This window comes from Nomascus leucogenys, chromosome 17, assembly GCF_006542625.1.
Source record: "Nomascus leucogenys isolate Asia chromosome 17, Asia_NLE_v1, whole genome shotgun sequence".
Lineage (NCBI taxonomy): Eukaryota > Metazoa > Chordata > Mammalia > Primates > Hylobatidae > Nomascus > Nomascus leucogenys.
The window spans coordinates 81,621,049-81,640,587 of NC_044397.1; the positions used below are offsets into that span (position 1 = coordinate 81,621,049).

General features: G+C 40.7%; 1 pseudogene; it reads left to right on the top strand.

Moving 5' to 3' along the window:
* The first annotated feature begins 616 nt into the window (after positions 1 to 616).
* LOC100593586 lies at positions 617 to 18,541 on the top strand (annotated as a pseudogene).
* The last annotated feature ends 998 nt before the right edge of the window (positions 18,542 to 19,539 follow it).

Genomic DNA, 19,539 nt, shown 5'->3' on the forward strand with positions numbered 1-19,539 from the left:
CCGGGAGGCATGAGCCACTGCCCAGCTGGATACAGTGTTTTTTATCACAAAGGTAATACCTATTAATCTTTTTTCAAAAATTCAAACATATAGAAATATAGAAACTGAACATCTCCCATAATCCCATTCTTCAAGACAACTGGTTTATCAAGTGAATAAGTTTTAAAAAGTCACTCAGGGGCATAGAAATGAGATGCTCATACCCCTCAGTTCATGCCCTCCTACTACTATTGATCAGTGCAAGGTTCCTCTTTGTTACTTGTATTATTTATTCCTTCATCCCTATTCTCTTCTCCTTACAGAAACCCACTCCAGTATACTTAATTAAAGGTTCTTCCAATACTCTTTCCTACATTTATTTAAGTAAATAGTATAGAGTACTGGTTAGGACTCTGAAGACAGTCTTCCTGAGTTCTATTCTGGCTCTGCTACTTACCAGCTATGTGACCACAGGCGACTTACTTAGTCTCTATATGCCTCAGTTTTCTCATTAAAAAAAATTAAAAAAAATACTAGTACTTACCTCATAGGATTGTTATAAAGAGTTAATATTTAGTTTAATGAGCTAATACTTATTAAGTGCTTAGAACAGAGTCTGGCACATAGTAGACGCTATATGGTATTAAATAAATGTCAGCCAGGCAAGGTAGGTCACACCTGTAATCCCAGCACATTGGGAGACCTAGGCAGGTGGATTGCTTGAGCCCAGGAGTTGGAGACCAGCCTGGCTAACATGGCGAGACCCTGTCTTTACTGAAACATACAAAAAATAGCTAGGTGCTATGGCACGCGCCTATAATCCCTGCCTCTCAGAAGGCTGAAGTGGGAGGATTGCTTGAGCTTGGGAGGTCGAGGCTGCAGTGGGCCATGATTGCACCATTGCACTCCAACCTGGGCCACAGAGACACTGTCTCAAAAAAAAAAAAAAAAAAGAAAGAAAGAAAGAAAAATAAATGTCTACTATTGAAAAACATAAATAATATTCAGTTTCTTCTTTATCTCTTTCAATATTATTTTTTGAGATCTACCCATATTATGATACATAAATCTAACTCCATGCCACAGTTTACCTGTCCATTCCCTTAATCAGGCCCTTAACATTTGTGGGGTCTGAGGCAAGAAATCAAAGGCAGCCTATATATCATAAGTTTAAATATTTTGGCCGGGCGCGGTGGCTCATGCTTGTAATCCCAGCACTCTGGGAGGCCGAGGCGGGCGGATCACGAGGTCAGGAGATCGAGACCACAGTGAAACCCCGTCTCTACTAAAAATACAAAAAATTAGCCGGGCGTGTTGGCGGGCGCCTGTAGTCCCAGCTACTCGGAGAGGCTGAGGCAGGAGAATGGCGTGAACCCGGGAGGTGGAGCTTGCAGTGAGCCGAGATCGCGCCACTGCACTCCAGCCTGGGTGAAAGAGCAAGACTCCATCTCAAAAAAAAAAAAAAAAAAAAAAAAAAAAAAAAAAAAAAAAAGTTTAAATATTTAAAAGTCATAAGTGATGCCAGGCGCAGTAGCTCACACCTGTAATCCCAGCACTTTTGGAGGCCGAGGCGGGTGGATCACGAGGTCAGGAGTTCAAGACCAGCCTGGCCAACGTGGAGAAACTCCGTCACTACTAAAAACACAAAAATTAGCCAGGCGTGGTAGCACACGCCTGTAGTCCCAGCTACACGGGAAGCTGAGGCAGAAGAATCACTTGAACCCGGGAGGTGAAGATTGCAGTGAGCCAAGATCACACCACTGCACTCCAGCCTAGGCAACAGAGTGAGCCTCCATCTCAAAAAAAAAAAAGAAGTCATAAGTGATAATAACATGCTGTAAAATTAGATATTTATTCTTCTTCCTTGCCAAATATTCCTTTGTAAAGACAAATTTAACCTTTTCATTCAGACTTAGATAATTTTTTAAAAAGAAAAATTGAAATGTATCTGTAAAACTCTGAGTTTTATATGACTTAGAATTGGCATAACATCAAAGAGGGCTAAAGTTAATTATTTTTACCCACATCTTCTGTTGATGGATGATGACATCTGGATGAGTTTTAAAGACCTATGTAATTCAAAAATTAGATATTTATTATAAAACTTTATTTTTCTGCCTTTCTTTTTCAGCAAAATCACTATAACAATCAAAACCTTCCCCTATTTTCTTTTCTACTGGCAGCAAGACCAATGCAGACAAACGTTTTTGAGTGGTTATAGATATATAATTTTTTTTCTGAGACAGAGTCTTGCTAAAATGCCCAGGCTGGAGTGCAGTGGTGCCATCTTGGCTCACTGCAACCTCCACCTCCCGGTTCAAGAGATTCTCCTGCCTCAGCCTCCTGAGTAGCTCAGATTACAGACGTGCACCACCACGCCCAGCTAATTTTTGTGTTTTTAATAGAGATGGGGGTTTCACTATGTTGGCCAGGCTGGTCTCGAACTCCTGACCTTAGGTGATCCACCTGCCTAGGCCTCCCAAAGTGCTGGGATTACAGGCATGAGCTACTGCACCCGGCCAATTTTTGTATTAATTTGGAGAAATTTCACTCATCTGATGCCATACTTATATTAAAAAATTAACCATGGTCCAGGCACAGTGGCTCACACCTGTAATCCACTTTGGGAGCCCAAGGCAGGTGGATCACCTGACATTAGGAATTCGAGACCAGCCTGGCCAACATGGTGAAATCCCGTTTCTACTAAAAATACAAAAATTAGCTGGGCGTGGTGGCACATGCATGTAATCCCAGCTACTCGGGAGGCTGAGGCAGAAGAATCGCTTGAACCCGGGAGGCAGAGGTTGCAGTGAGCTGAGATTATGCCATTGCACTCCAGCGTGGGTGACAAAGCAAGACTGCATCTCAAAAAAAAAAAAAAAATGAACCATGAATTTTTAAACATTCACATTGAGGTGTACAATCTGTATACAGTAAAGTGCACAAAGCTTAAGTGTATAACTCAATACCTTTGTGCATGTTTATGCCCATGTAACCCACTACCCAGATCAAGAAATAGATCAGTTCCCCAGTAAGATCTCTCAGGCCCCTTTCTTTTCTGTACCCCACAAAGTAAGCAGTATTCTTGTTGTTGTTTTTTTTTTTGGAGACAGGATCTCTGTAGCCCAGGTTGGAGTGCAATGGTGCTTTCTGAGCTCACTGCAACCTCTGCCTCCCGGACTCAAGTCGTCCTCCCACTTCAGCTTTGTATTTTTTGTAGAAACACGTTTCACCATATTGCCCAGGCTGATCTCAAACTCGTGGACTCAAGTAATCCACCCACCTCGGTCTCCCAAAGTGCTGGGATTACAAGTATGAGCCACTGTACCCGGCCCTAAAGTAAGCACTAGTCTTACCTCTAGCATCATATACCATGACAATAAAATGATGCTATTAATTATTTATTGTAATGCATATAACAAATTATTATAACAAAAATATTGCAAATATTTTAATTTTACTGTACAAATTGCTTTCAGTTATACTGCAATTTTCTTTTTCTTATTTTTTATTTTTTAAAAAAATTAGAGATGGAGGTCTGGCTATTTTGCCGAGGCTGGTCTCGAACTCCTGGCCTCAAGCAATCTTCCCACGTTGGGCCTTCAAAGTGCTGGGATTACAGGTGTGAGGCACCATGCCTGGCCTATTATCTCTTTAAAACAATATATCCATAGAATATTAGGTTCTGGCCGGGTGCGGTGGCTCACACCTGTAATCCCAACACTTTGGGAGGCCGAGGCGGGTGGATCACCTGAGGTCAGTTCAAGACCAGCCTGGCCAACATGGTGAAACCCCATCTCTACCAAAAATACAAAAATTAGCCAGGAATGGTGGCCTATGCCTGTAGTCCCAGCTACTCAGGAGGCTGAGACAGGAGAATCATTTGAACCCAGAAGGTAGAGGTTGCTGTGAGCTAAGACCACATCACTGTACTCCAGCCTGGGCAACAGAGTGAGACTCTGTCTCAGAAAAAAAAAAAAAAGGAGAATATTTATTAAGTTGTTTCAAAGGTTTTAATGCTGGGGCATTACAAAGAAAACTAAAATTGGGAGTATACTAATCAATTTGTTCAAATGTCTCTTCAATCTATCATAGCTAGAAAGCATGCTTTATGGAAATGTTTGATGGTTATTTGTAAATGAATCATCTCATTTACGAAATTTATATAAACTTTTTTGTTTCTTTGCTCTAATTTCTGCATATTTTATTTGAATGTCATCTTGTTCAATATATTTTGTTTTAGAACCATTTTTCTCTTCCCGAGAAACAGATTCAGAAAAAAAAAACTATTTTCTCTAAAATTTAAAAAAATATTTTCTCAAAAGTGAAACTTGGATATGTAAGGCTTTTTGCTAAAGCTTTGCTAACATTAGTAATACCAATGAATAGGAATTAATGACATTAGAAATAGCAATACCAAATAACTGTGACTAGTGCAACTTCAAAATAAATTTCATTCTCCCACAAAGCTCACAAATTGCTCTATGCTTAAAGGTCTTCTTTTGTTTAACTTTTCTAGTGCATTGTATATCTTGTCTAAATTAAATCCAATTACGTTAACAAAATTTAATAAACATTTTCCTCCTGTGTTCAAAAGTGATTTTGTTTATACTTCATCAGGGTGTTCAGTGTTTGGGCAGATCAAGAATACTATATTTAGGCCAGGCACAGTGGCCTGTAATCCCAGCACTTTGGGAGGCCAGGGCAGATCAAGAATACTATATTTAGGCCAGGCACGGTGGCCTGTAATCCCAGCACTTTGGGAGGCCAAGGCAGGTGGATCACTTGAAGCCAGGAGTTCGAGACCAGCCTGGCCAACATGGCAAAACCCTGTCTCTGCTAAAAATACAAAAATTAGCTGGGCATTCTGGCATGCACCTGTAATCCCTGCTAGTGGGGAGGCTGAGGAATGAGAATCTCCTGAACCTGGCAGTGGAGACTGTAGTGAGCTAAAATCCTGCCACTGCATTCTAGTCTGGGTGACAGAGTGAGACCCTGTGTCAAGAAAAGAAAAAAGAAAAAAAAGAATAGTGTATTTAGTCTTTGATTTGATCCAGAGACATTGCTATTGGCTGATTAACATCCAACAAATTCGAAGTGGCATAAGTGATTTCAAGAATGTTTCTGGATTTTTGGCTAAAATTATAGCATGTATACTTTATTTTAGCAAGGCCTTTATTGTAGGCTTTATTGTGCTTGCGGTGGAGGATATCACAAAGTTACAGACACACACTGCTAGTGCCATATGTGCATCTATAACAGGATTTACTGGTAGAGCACACACAGTCCCCTGAACTCTTGCTATTTTATAACACAAGCCTGGCCTAGATGTTTTTTTTTTTTTTTTGAGACAGAGTCTTACTCTGTCACCCAGGCTAGAGTGCAGTGGCACGATCTTGGCTCACTGCAACCTCTACCTCCTGGGTTCAAGCGATTCTCCTGACTCAGCCTCCCAGGTAGCTGGGATTACAGGCATGCACCACCATGCCCAGCTAATTCTTGTATGTTTAGTAGAGATGAGGTTTCACCATGTTGGCCAGGCTGGTCTCGAACCCCTGACCTCCAGTGATCCACCCACCTGGGTCTCCCAAAGTGCTGGGATTACAGACATGAATCACTGTGCCTGGCCCTGGCCTACATGTTCTGAATGCAACTTGGCCAAAGTCTCTGGGGCCAGCCTAAGGCAAAAGACTAGACATGCCATGAACAGCAGTCGAGAAGAAAGGACCTTCCCTCCTCACTGTTACCTACTTATAAATTTTTGAACTAAAAGGGAGTGGGGGTGGCTCACACCTGTAATCCCAGCACTTTGGGAGGCCGAGACGGGCAGATCACGAGGTCAGGAGATGGAGACCATCCTGGCTAACACGGTGAAACCCCGTCTCTACTAAAAATACAAAAAAAAAAAATTAGCCGGGTGTGATGGTGGGCGTCTGTAGTCCCAGCTACTCGGGAGGCTGAGGCAGGAGAATGGCGTGAACCCGGGGGGCGGAGCTTGCAGTGAGCCGAGATCGCGCCACTGCACTCCAGCCTGGGTGACAGAGCGAGACTCCGTCTCAAAAAAAAAAAAAAAAAAAAAGAGAGAGAATGGGGACGACCTAGTTTCTCCAAGAAAGAAAAAAATATATATATCAAGGGATCTCAGGTCCAGGAAGAATGCCAAGTGTAGAGTGATACATCAAGGGTCTTGGGAACGGCCCTGGAGAATCTCTACCTCCTGGGAACATTAGCATCAGCCAGTGGCCTAGCTATCCCTCTGCAGACAGGCTCAGTCCTGATGAGCCAGCTCCCTGCTAAGCTACCAAAGGAGGGGAAGAAATGTGCTTCCAGGGCCATCCAGACTTCTTCGCTGGCTTGCTTTGGGCAATCTTTTGAATCAATGCTTAAAAATGTTTTCTCACTTTGTGACTTAAGCCAAAAGCCTGAACTTTTTTTTACAGCAGGTATAAAATCAGTGAAGCATTCCTTAATTTTCTACTTCTTTGTGGGGTTTTTTTGGTAGTTCAAATATGTGTGTATATATAATTATTCAACATGACTTTCTACAATCTAGTTGAAGTGAATAATGTAAATATTTCAATTTCTATTTTGTATATGATTTCTTTTCTCACTTTATTAACCATTATTATTATTTTGAATTTCCATCCTGGACAGTGATTATTATTTATCTGTTTTAAATGTTTAGCCATTCAAAATAATTATTATTTTGGATTATTTTGAATTTTTATCCTGGACCGTCATTGTTATTTATCTGTCTTAAATGTTTAGCTTCTATTTTCAAAATAGTTTATTCTAAACCTAGAAAGGTCACACTGTTTTCTGTAAACATCGTGCTGTTAAAATAATATTGGGCAGGCATGGTGGCTCCCGCTTACTATCTGGCATTTTGAGAGGTCAAGGCAGAAGGATTGCTTGAGCCCAGAAGTTTGACATCAGCCTGGGAAACATAGGAAAATCCCATCTCTACAAAAAATAAAGAATTTGCCAGGTGTAGCAGAATGCACCTGTGGTCCCAGCTACTTGGGGGGCTGAGGCAGAAGGATCATTTGAGCCTGAGAGGTTGCAGCTGCGGTGCGGTATAACCAAGCCTCTGCACTCCAGCCTGGGCAACAGAGCAAAAAGTTATCTCAAAATAAATAAAGGCAATCATTCATTTTACTAAAAAAAAAAAAAAAAAAAAAAAAAAAAAAAAAAAACACGAATATTTGGTCAAAATAGTTTAAATGAAGTGGAATTTTAAATCTAGTTTTCTGGCAGTGGCTCACACCTGTAATCCCAGCACTTTGGGAGCCAAGGTGGGCAGATCACTTGAGGTCAGGAGTTAGAGACCAACCTGGCCAACATGGTGAAACTACGTCTCTACTAAAAATACAAAAATTAGCCGGGTGTGATGGCACGCACCTGTAATCCCAGCTACTTGGGAGGCTGAGGCATGAGAATTGCTTGAACCTGGTAGGCGGAGGGTGCAGTGAGCCAAGATCACGCCACTGTACTCCAGCTTGGGCGACAGAGCGAGACTCAGTCTCAATAAATAAATAAATAAGTAAATTTAGTTTTTTGAAAACTTGACTAAACCTTCATGTACATATATAATACATATTTCATATGTATTTTATATATATGTATATATATATATATATATATTTTTTTTTTTTTCTTGAGACAGGATCTTGCTCTGTCATCTAGGCTGGAGTGCAGTGGTGTAATCCTGGCTCACTGTAGCCTTGACCTCCCAGGCTTAAACAATTCTCCTAATTGTGTGTGTGTGGATGGGGTCTCACTATGTTGCCTGGGCTGATCCCAAATTCCTGGGCTCAAGTGATCCTCCTGTCTCAGACTCCCAAAGTGCTGGGATTACAGGCTTAATATATTTTTATAAAAATAAAACTATTCACAATTCTAGCACTGTGTCCATTTAGTTGCCAATGTAAATAATCAGTTATTCATTTTAAGCCCCTTATGTCTAAACCACATATATATATATATTTAGTAATATGAATTGCTCATTATTGCAAATGCACCTTAGCTGCTAGGTTTGTGTGTTGCAAATACAGTGTTAATTTGTGAGTAACGTGAATTGGAACATCGAGAGAAGCAAAGAAATGGATCCCCAGCACTACTGAGAAAAGATGCTTCATTATGTGAGATTCTAATGTATTTGTGGCATCTGAGAAGAAAGATTTGTCAAGTTCTGTAATTAATTTATTTTATCCCTTACCTGAGTTTTTTTTTGCCACTCAAGTGTTTTCTGTGCTCTGAAGCAGGGCCCATCTCCAAGGTTGGCAACAGTACAACCTAAAGACCTTTGCAACATTCTAATTCAGCCCCCTTTTTTAAGGACATAGAGCAAGATATATGGATGCATTGCCCTGGAGCCTGAATAACATCAGTCACAACAAAGAATATGCAGGGTCACAGGTCAGGCTGTGCCACCCCTAAATATCAAGTCAGTGGTCAGGGTGCCCATGGGTACTTTTTATGTCATTGTGATACACGAGGAATTCTGAAGTGCAGGTCTGGAGCAGAGGCCCCTCTTGTCCAGGTCTAAGGTACTGCCTTTATGTTGCTTCTTGTTTGCTACGAACAAAAATATGAACATCCTTATTTCTGTCTCCCTGATTGTCAGTGAAGGGTTCCTGTAGGATATATTCTCAGGAGTCAAATTGTTGTAGAGAGTCACAGAGTACACATATTCTTAACATCACTGAGTATTGCTCTGTTGGACAGCTATGCTACCTTACACTGCTGATAATACATAAATATTTTCTTTTTCTCTTTTGTTTGTTTTTTTGTTTGTTTGTTTGTTTTGTCAGAGACAGGGTCTCACTCTGTCACTCAGGCTGGAGTGCAATAGTGTGATCATAGTTCACTGTAACCTCAAACTCCTGGGCTCAAGTGATCCTCCCACCTCAGCCTCCCTAGCAGGTACACACCACCATCTCCAGCTATTATTTTTATTTTTTATAGAGACAGGGTCTCACTACGCTGCCTAGGCTTATATTTTGAATTCAAATATATCATTTTCAAAACCAAAATGGTATTGTTCTCAACCTACTCTTTCACAATTTGAATTTTTCATTTGTCTAGTTTGATACTGATCCATTGGCTAAACACTTCATAAGCAAAATTATGTAACCAGTAACCACTCATTTGTACTAGCATCTGATCTATATTTCTGCCTCCTTCATCCAAGTAGTACATTTGCTTGCCAGAGCACAGACTTCAGCAAACTAATAGGAACTGTTTCAAGGGAGGTGGAGCAAGATGGCTGAAAAGAACCCTCCAGCAATCGTCCCTGCACAGGAACCTCCAATTGGACAAATCTCCACATAAGAAAGCACCTTCACAAGAATCAAAAAATCAGAGGAGCAATCACAGTACCTGGTTTTAGCATAATAACAAGAAAAGACACATTGAAAAGGGTAGAAGGGACAGTCTCACATTGCCGACACCACTCCTCCCTTAACCCCAAGCAGCTAAAGCAGCTTGTAGGAAGAATCTGTGTGCTGGAGGGGTGGGTGGGGAAGGAAAGGGTGGTAAAGCCTGAATAACTGTTAGTGGCAGCCAGGCCATAGTGACCTCAGTCTTTGTGTGAACCCTGGTGCTGCACTGGTCAGGAAGCTACGTTCTTGGGGTGTAACCTAGCATAACACCAGCTGTGATGGCCACAGAGGGGCCCATATCACCCCTCCCCCAACTTCAGGCAGCTCAGTGCTGAGAGAGACTCCTTCTATTTCGGCATTTGGGTGAAAAAGAGGAAAATGAATGAGTGACTTTCCCTTGGAACTCAGGGATTTCTCCCTGATCATCCCCACATCCATCTGGGCTGGTATCTAGGAGGCTGGAAGAGAGTCGCAGCATAACTGGGCTTAGGGTGCCCTCTGGTGCTGAAATGGCTGCAGTGACCATAGACAAGAACCCAATAGTTCCTTTTGAATCTTTTGAAGGCCCTCTGAAGGACAGGAACAAACTAAGTCAGACTGTGAGAACTGGAATAAATACCCACCTCTCCAATGCCTGGAAATCGATGAATGTCCACAAGCATTAAGAACATTAAGAACAAAGCCTGGCTCAGTGGCTCATGCCTGTAGTCCCAGCACTTTGGGAGGCCAAGGCGGGCAGATCACAAAGTCAGGAGTTCAAGACAATCCGGGCCAACATGGTGAAACCCCATCTCTACTAAAAATACAAAAATTAGCTGGATATGGTAGCGCATGCCTGTAATCCCAGCTACTCAGGAGGCTGAGGCAGGAGAATTGCTTGAACCTAGGAGGCAGAGGTTGCAGTGAGCCAAGATTGTGCCACTGAACTCCAGCCTGGACAAAAGAGTGAGACTCCGTCTCAAAAAAAAAAGAACATTAAGAACAAATATGACCTCACCAAAGTGACTAAATAAAACACCAATGACTGACCATGGAGAGATAGAGACATATGACCTCTCAGACAGGGAATTCAAAATAGCTATTTCAAGGAAGCTCAAAGAACTTCAATAAAACACAGAAGCAATTCTAAAATTTATCAAAGTTAACAGAGATTGAAATAATTTTTAAGCACAGAGATCTTGGAGCTGAAAGATGCAATTGACAAGTTTAAAAATGCATCAAGTGTGTCAGCAGAAGAACTGATCAAGCAAAAGAAAGAGTTTGTGAGCTCAAAGGCTATTTGAAAGTACACAGAAGAGAAAAAAGGAAAAAAGAATGAAAAAACACTTAAAGATATAGAAAATAGCCTCAAAATAGCAAATCTAAGAGTCATTGACCTAAAAGAGAAAGTAGAGAGATAGGGATAGAAGATTTATTCAAATAAATAATAATAGAGAAGTATGCAAATCTTGAGACAGATATTAATATCCAGGTATAAAAATGTCAAAAATCACCATGGAGATTCACTTAAAATAAGTGTCTCCAAAACATATAATACTCAAACTCTCAAAGGACAAGGGCAAGGAAAGGATCCTAAAAGCAGCAAGAAAAAAAAACAAGTAACACATAAAGGAGATCCAATATGTCTAGTAGCAGACTTTTCAGTGGAACACTTACAGGAGAGCAAGGAATGATATGACATATTCAAAGTGAAGGAAAAAAACTTTTGACTGAAAATACTGTTTCCAGCAAAGCTGTCCTTCCCATATGAAGGAGAAATACTTTCCCAGACAAACAAAAGCTGAGAGAATTTATCACCATCAGATCTGTCTTACAAGAAATCCTAAAGGAAGTTCTTCAATCTGAAAAAAAAGGATGCTAACAAGCAACAAGAAAGTATCTGAAGGTATAAAACTCACTGGTAAAAGCAAGTACATGGACAAATTCAGAATACTCTAAAACTGTAATTCTAGTATAGAAACCACTCATGTTTTAAGTATAAAGATTAAAAATATATCAAAAATAATAACTACAGCAATTTATTAAGTGGAAGACACTATAAAAAGATATAAACTGATGCATCACACAGACCAATGGGAAAAAGAAATTATTTTAAAATTTGAAAATTAAGATAAAGGCTGGGCGCGTGGCTCATGCCTGTAATCCCGGCACTTTGGGAGGCTGAGGCAGGTGATCACCTGAGGTTAGGAGTTCCAGACCAGCCTGACCAACATGGTGAAACCCCATCTCCACTAAAAACACAAAAATTAGGCCAGGCACGGTGGCTCATTCCTGTAATCCCAGCACTTTGGGAGGCCGAGGTGGGCGGATCACTAGGTCAGGAGATTGAGACCATCCTGGCTAACAAGGTGAAACCCCGCCTCTACTAAAAAATACAAAAAATTAGCCAGGCATGGTGGTGAGCACCTATAGTCCCAGCTACTCGGGAGGCTGAGGCAGGAGAATGGCGTGAATCTGGGAGGCAGAGCTTGCGTGAGCCGAGATCATGCCACTGCACTCCAGCCTGGGCAACACAGTGAAGACTCCGTCTCAAAAAAAAAAAAAAAAAAAAAAAAACCGTCTCTACTGAAAATACAAAAAAATAGCTGGGCATGGTGGTGCGCACCTGTAGTCCCAGCTATTCAGGAGGCTGAGGCAGGACAATCGCTTGAACCCAGGAGGTGGAGGTTGTAGCGACCTGAGATTGCACCACTACACTCCAGCCTAGGTGATAGAGCGAGACTCTGTCTCAAAAAAAAGAAAAAATCAGCTGGGTGCGGTGGCAGGTGCCTGTAATCCCAACTACTCAGGAGGCTGAGGCAGGAGAATCGCTTGAACCCGAAGGCAGAGGTTGCAGTGAGCTGAGATTGCTCCATTGCACTCCAGCCTGGGCGACACAGCAAGACTCTATCTCAGAAAAAAAAAAATTAAGATAAAAAAATATAAATTGAGACCACAAAAAAATGAAAATGTGAGAGGAATGCAGTAAAAGTATAGAATTTTTTAGTTTTGTTTTAGCTATTTATTTCTTTTCTTTACAATGTTGTCATCCGTTTTAAATGACTTCTTATAACTATAGGATTTTTTTGTAACCCCCATGGTAACCACAAAACAAAAACCTATTATAGACACACAAAAAATAAAAGCAAGAAAGTGAACCACACTACCAGAGAAAATAACCACAAAGGAAGACAGTAAGAAAGAAGAGTTAGAAAACAACCAGAAAACAGGTAACAAAACGGCAGTACGAAGGTCCTTACTTATCAATAATAGCATTGGATGTAAATGTACTAAACTCTCCAATTTAAAAACATAGAATGGCTGAATGGATAAAAATAAAAAGACTAAACTACATACTGCCTACAAGAAACTCACCTCACCAGGTGGGTGCAGTGGCTCACGCCTGTAATCCCAGCACTTTGGTAGGCCGAGGCAGGCAGATCACGAAGTCAGGAGATCGAGACCATCCTGGTTAACATGGTGAAACCCCATCTCTACTAAAAATACAAAAAATTAGCCAGGCATGGGGGTGGGCGCCTGTAGTCCCAGCTACTTGGAAGGCTGAGGCAGGAGAATGGGGTGAACACAGGAGGCGGAGCTTGCAGTGAGCTGAGATTGTGCCACTGCACTCCAGCCTGGGCGACAGAGCGAGACTCTGTCTCAAAAAAATAAATAAATAATAAATAAAATAAATAAAATAAAAAAGAAACTCACCTCACCTATAAAGACACACATAGACTGAAAGAGAAGGATGGAAAAAAAAATTTCATGCAAATGAAAACCAAAAAAGAGCAGGAGTAGCTATACTTACATCTGATAAAATAGACAAAGTCAAAAACTGCAAAAAGAGACAAAGAAGGTCATTATATAATGACAAAGGGGTCCGTTCAGCAAGAGGATATAACGGTTGCAAATATATAAGCATCCAACACTAAGGCACCCAGACATATAAAGCAAATATTATTCGAGCTAGAGAGATAGACCTCAACACAAGAATAGTAGAACATTTCAACACCCCACTTTCAAAACTAGATAGATCTTTCAGGCAGAAAAATCAACATAGAAACCAAAATTAAGCCGGGCACGGTGGCTCATGTCTGTTATCCAGCACTTTTGGAGGCCAAGGCATGCGGATCACTTGAGGTCAGGAGTTCAAGACCAGCCTGGCCAACATGGCGAAACCCTGTCTCTAAAAATACAAAAATTAGCCCGATGTGGTAGCAGGTGCCTGGAATCCCAGCTACTCAGCAGGCTGAGGCAGGAGAATCACTTGAACCCAGGAGGCAGAGGTTGCAGTGAGCCGAGATCATGCAATTGCATTCCAGCCTGGGCAACAAGAGCAAGACTCCATCTCAAAAAAACAAAACAAAACAACAACAACAAAATAAAAATAAAAATAAACTTTGATGAAATAAATGAAAGAGGACATTTAAAAATAGAAAAATATTTTATGTTGGTCAGGCGCGGTGGCTCACGCCTGTAATCCCAGCACTTTGGGAGGCTGAGGTGGGCGGATCACGAGGTCAGGAGATCGAGACCATCCTGGTTAACACGGTGAAACCCCGTCTCTACTAAAAATACAAAAAATTAGCCGGGCGTGGTGGTGGGTGCCTGTAGTCCCAGCTACTCAGGAGGCTGAGGCAGGAGAATGGCGTGAACCTGGGAGGCGGAGCTTGCAGTGAGCCGAGATTGCGCCACTGCACTCCGGGCTGGGCGAAAGAGCGAGACCCCATCTCAAAAAAAAAAAAAAAAATTTTATGCTCATAGATTAGAATATTGTTAAAATGACAATACTTCCCAAAGCAATTTACAGATCAATGTAATCCCTATCAAATTACCAATGACATTCTTCACAAAAATAGAAGGAGCAATCCTAAAATTTATATGGAACCACAAAGACCCCAAATAACCAAAGGAATCCTGAGCAAAAAGAACAAAGCTAGGGGCATCACACTACATGACTTCAAAATTTATTACAAAGTATAGTCACCAAAACAGCATGGTACTGGCATAGAAACAAACACATAGACCAATAAAACAGAATAGAGAATCCAGAAATAAATCCACACATTTACAACAACTCATTATTGAGAAAGGCACCAAAAACATACAATTGGGAAAGGACAGTCTTTTCAATAAATGGTACTGGAAAAACTACATAACTCTATGCAAAAGAATGAAACTAGCAGCCATAGAAAACGATGAGTTCATGTCCTTTGTAGGGACATGGATGAAGCTGGAAATCATCATTCTCAGCAAACTATCTCAAGGACAAAAAACCAAACACCGCATGTTCTCACTCACAGGTGGGAATTGAACAATGAGAACACATGGACACAAGAAGGGGAACATCACACACCGGGGACTGTTGTGGGGTGGGGGGAGCGGGGAGGGACAGCATTAGGAGATATACCTAATGCTAAATGACGAGTTAATGGGTGCAGCACACCAACATGGCACATGTATACATATGTAACCTGCACGTTGTGCACATGTACCCTAAAACTTAAAGTATAGTAATAATAAAATTTAATAAAAAAGAATGAAACTAGACTTATATTTCTCACAATTCATTAAAATAAATTCAAAATGGATTAAATAGTTGATTCTAAGACCTGAAACTATGAAACTACTGGAAGAAAACATTGGGGAATTGCTCCAGTACATTCATCTGGGCAAAGATTTTTTTTCTGTAAGACCTGAAAAGCACAGGTGACCAAAGCAAAACAGAAAACCGGATTATGTCAAGCTAAAAAGCTTCTATAAAACAAAGGAAACAATTAACAATGTGAAGAGACAACTCATAGAGGCCAGGAGCAGTGGCTCATGCCTGTAATCCCTGCACTCTGGGAAGCTGAGGCGGGCAGATCGCTTGATCCTAGGATTTGAAATTAGCCTGGGTAACAAAGCAAAACCTTGTCTCTACAAAAAATTACCCAGGCATGCTGGCACACACCTGTAGTCCCAGCTACCTGGGAGGCTGAGGTGGGAGGATCACCGGAGCCCAGAAGGCTGAGACTACAATGAGCTGTGATCGCACCACTGCCCTCCAGCCTGGGTGACAGAGTGAGACCCTGTCTCAAAAAAAAAAAAAAACAGAGAGAGAGAGATCATCCATGGAATGGAGGAGAATATCTGCAAAATATCCATCTTCCAAGGGACTAATAATCAGAATATGTAAGGAACTCAAATAGCTCAATAGCAAAAAGTAATAATCATCTGATTTTAAAATGGTCAAAGGATTTGAACAGACATTTTTCAAAGGAAGACATACACATGGCAAACAGGTATATGAAAAAAATGCTTAACATCACTAGTCATCAGAGATACGCACATCAAAACCACAGTGCGATATCATTTCACCATAATGAGACCCCATCTCTATAAAAAATAAAAAATTGGCCAAGCACATAGGCTCACACCTGTAATCCCAGCACTTTGGGAGGCTGAGGCAGGTGGATCATGAAGTCAAGAGATTGAGACAATCCTGGCCAACATGGTGAAACCCCATCTCTACTAAAAATACAAAAATTAGCTGGGCGTGGTGGCATGCACCTGGAGTCCCAGCTATTCGGGAGGCTGAGGCAGGGGAATCACTTGAACCTGGGAGGCGGAGGTTGCAGTGTGCTGAGATCACGCCACTGCACTCCAGCCTGGCGACAGAGTGAGACTCCTTCTCAAAAATAAATACATAAAATAAATAAAACAAAAAATTAGTTGGGCATGGTTGTGGGTGCCTGTAGTTCCAGCTACTCAGAAGGCTAAAGCAGGAGGATTGTTGAGCCCAGAAGTTTGAGGCTGCAGTGAGCTGTGATTGCACCACTGCACTCCAGCCTGGGTGAGTGCAGAATGAGACCCTGCCTCTATTTTAATTTTTTTTTAATTAATAAAAAAAGAATAGGCCAGGCACGGTGATGCCTGTAATCTTAGCACTTTGGGAGGCCAAGGCGGGTGGATCACCTGAGGTCAATAGTTTGAGACCAGCCTGGCCAACATGGCAAAACCCCGTCTCCACTAAAAATACAAAAAATTAGCCAAGTGTCGTGGTGGTGGCCTGTAATCTCAGCTACTCGGGAGGCTGAGGAAGGAGAATCGCTTGAACCTGGGAGGCGGAGGTTGCAGTTAGCCAAGATTGTACCATTGCACTACAGCCTGGGCAACAAGAGTGAGACTCCATCTCAAAAAAAAAAAAAAAAAAAAGCTGTTTTGGCCGGTGGCCACGAGAACATGCTGTGTGGCTGAAAAGTAAAGGCAAGAGCTGATTTGGCCTCTGCGCTCCCCTCCTCAAGGGGATCATTTTCTCCAGAAGAGCTGGATATTCTTTCGCACAGTTATAGCAGACAAATTAATGACGATTGCTATTGTCAACCATGACAAATGTAAACCTAAAAAATGTCAACAGGAATGCAAAAAGAGTTGTCCTGTAGTTCAAATGGGAGAATTATGCATAGAAGTTACACTTCAGAGCAAAATAGCATGGATTTCTGAAACTCTTTGTATTGGCTGTGGTATCTGTATTAAGAAATGCCCCTTTGGTGCCTTATCAATTGACAATTTACCAAGCAACTTGGAAAAAGAAACCACACATTGATATTGTGCCAATGTCTTCAAACTTCACAGGTTGCCTGCCTATCCCTCGTCCAGGTAAAGTTTTGGGATTAGTTGGAACTAATGGTATTGGAAAGTCAACAGTTTTAAAAATTTTTGGCAGGAAAACAAAAGCCAAACCTTGGAAAGTACGATGATCCTCCTGACTGGCAAGAGATTTTGACTTATTTCCGTGGATCTGAATTACAGAATTACTTTACCAAGTTTCTAGAAGAGGACCTAAAAGCCATCATCAGACCTCAATATGTAGACCAGATTCCTAAGCCTGCAAAGGTGACAGTGGGATCTATTTTGGCCTGAAAAGATGAAACAAAGACACAGGCAATTATATGTCAGCAGCTTGAATTAACCCATCTAACAGAACAAAATGTTGAAGATCTTTCAGGAGGAGAGTTGCAGAGATTTGCCTGTGCTGTCGTTTGCATACAGAAAGCTGATATTTTCATGTTTGATGAGACTTCTAGTTACCTAGATGTCAAGCAGCGTTTAAAGCCTGCTGTTACTATACAATCTCTGATAAATCCAGATAGATATATCATTGTAGTGGAATATGATCTAAGTGTATTAGACTATCTCTCTGACTTCATCTGCTGTTTATACAGTGTACCAAGTGCCTATGGAGTTGTCACTGTGCCTTTTAGTGTAAGAAAGGGCATAAACATTTTTTTGGATGGCTATGTTCCAACAGAAAACTTGAGATTCAGAGATGCATCACTTGTTTTTAAAGTGGCTGAGACAGCAAATGAAGAAGTCAAAATGATGTGTATGTATAAATATCCAGGAATGAAGAAAAAATGGGAGAGTTTGAGCTAGCAATTGTAGCTGGAGAGTTTACAGATTCTGAAATCATGGTGATGAGGCTGGGGGAAAATGGAATGGGTAAAACGACATTTATCAGAATGCTTCCTGGAAGACTTAAACCTGATGAAGGAGAAGTACCAGTTCTAAATGTCAGTTATAAGCTACAGAAAATTAGTCCCAAATCAAGTGGAAGTGTTTGCCAGTTACTACATGAAAAGATAAGAGATGCTTATACACATCCACAATTTGTGACTAATGTAATGAAGCCTCTGCAAATTGAAAACACCATCAATCAAGAGGTGCAGACATCATCGGGTGGTGAACTACAGCGAGTAGCTTTAGCCCTTTGTTTGGGCAAACCTGCTGATGTCCATTTAATTGATGAACCATCTGCATATTTGGATTCTGAGCAAAGATTGGTGGCAGCTCGAGTTGTCAAACGTTTCATACTTCATGCAAAAAAGACAGCCTTTGTTGTGGAACATGACTTCATCATGGCCACCTATCTAGTGGATCATGTCATCATTCTTGATGGTGTCCTATCTACTAAGAACACAGTTGCAAACAGTCCTCAAACCCCTTTGGCTGGCATGAATACATTTTAGTCTCAGCTTGAAACTACATTCATAAGAGATTCCAACCACTATAGACCACGAATAAATAAATTTAATTCAATTAAGGATGTAGAACAAAAGAAGAGTGGAAACTCCTTTTTCTTGATTAGATTGAATCTGAGAATATTGATAAGCCACTTAGTAAAAGGAATATTTACTAGAATTTTTGTCATATAAAACTCGAATCAGGATTTTATGCCCCACATACTCTGGAGCTTGAAGTATAATTTACTTAATATAACATCAAAGCCAGTTGGGTTCTAAATTGTAGTCGAAACACAGAAAATGCCACTTTTCTGTTACTGATGAGGCCCTTTTGTGCCTAATATTCTAAAGACATTTCAAGCTATACAGATTACCTCCAAGTTTTCATGATGTATGGGAAGATTTTCAGTAGGTGTATTATATTCACATACCAAATGCTGACCAGCGTTGCTCCATTTTTTAAATCTTGAAAAGGGTTTCTGTATTTACCTGGTTTGCCAAGTATGCCAGTGTAAACGAAACTGTCCTCATTTTAAAAGCCGATCAAAGATTCCACTGACTGACATTTGATAAATAAACATCAGGATTATGTTTATTATTTGTTTTCAGTCTTTGCACCATATTATCAGTATATGGTTTCCAAGGAAGATTATCTACTACAAAACACCACTGTTGGAAAAACAGGTATTTTTTAATTGTTTTTAATCTTTTTTGGTGCTTTTGAACATGTTTAGCAGAAACCAATTCTGTTCCCTTCCTCCCAAAAAACCCCTAACTTTACTCTGAATTTTTTTAGTTTTTGCATTCTGTAAGGTTCTGTATTCAGTCATTCTCTGGGTAATGTCATTTTTTTACACATATATTTATATAATCACTGATCGAGATTTAGGAAAAAGCATTTCTTTTTTTTCTTTTTCTTCTTCTTCTTAGGAAAAAGCATTTCTAAAGAATATTTGCTTCCCTTACAAATACAGACTCGAAATTTTTAAAGATGGTGCCTAAGCATCTATGTATTTTTTAAAGTTCCACAGATTTTTTCCAGTGGGCACCCAAGAATTATAAACCACTTCCCTAATGGCAACATTAATGCAAAAGTCCCCAGATAGCAATACAAAGTATTCCTTGGTACCACATATATTCATTTATGAGTTTGGATGTAGAACACATTATCTAAACCTTTTTTTAGTTCC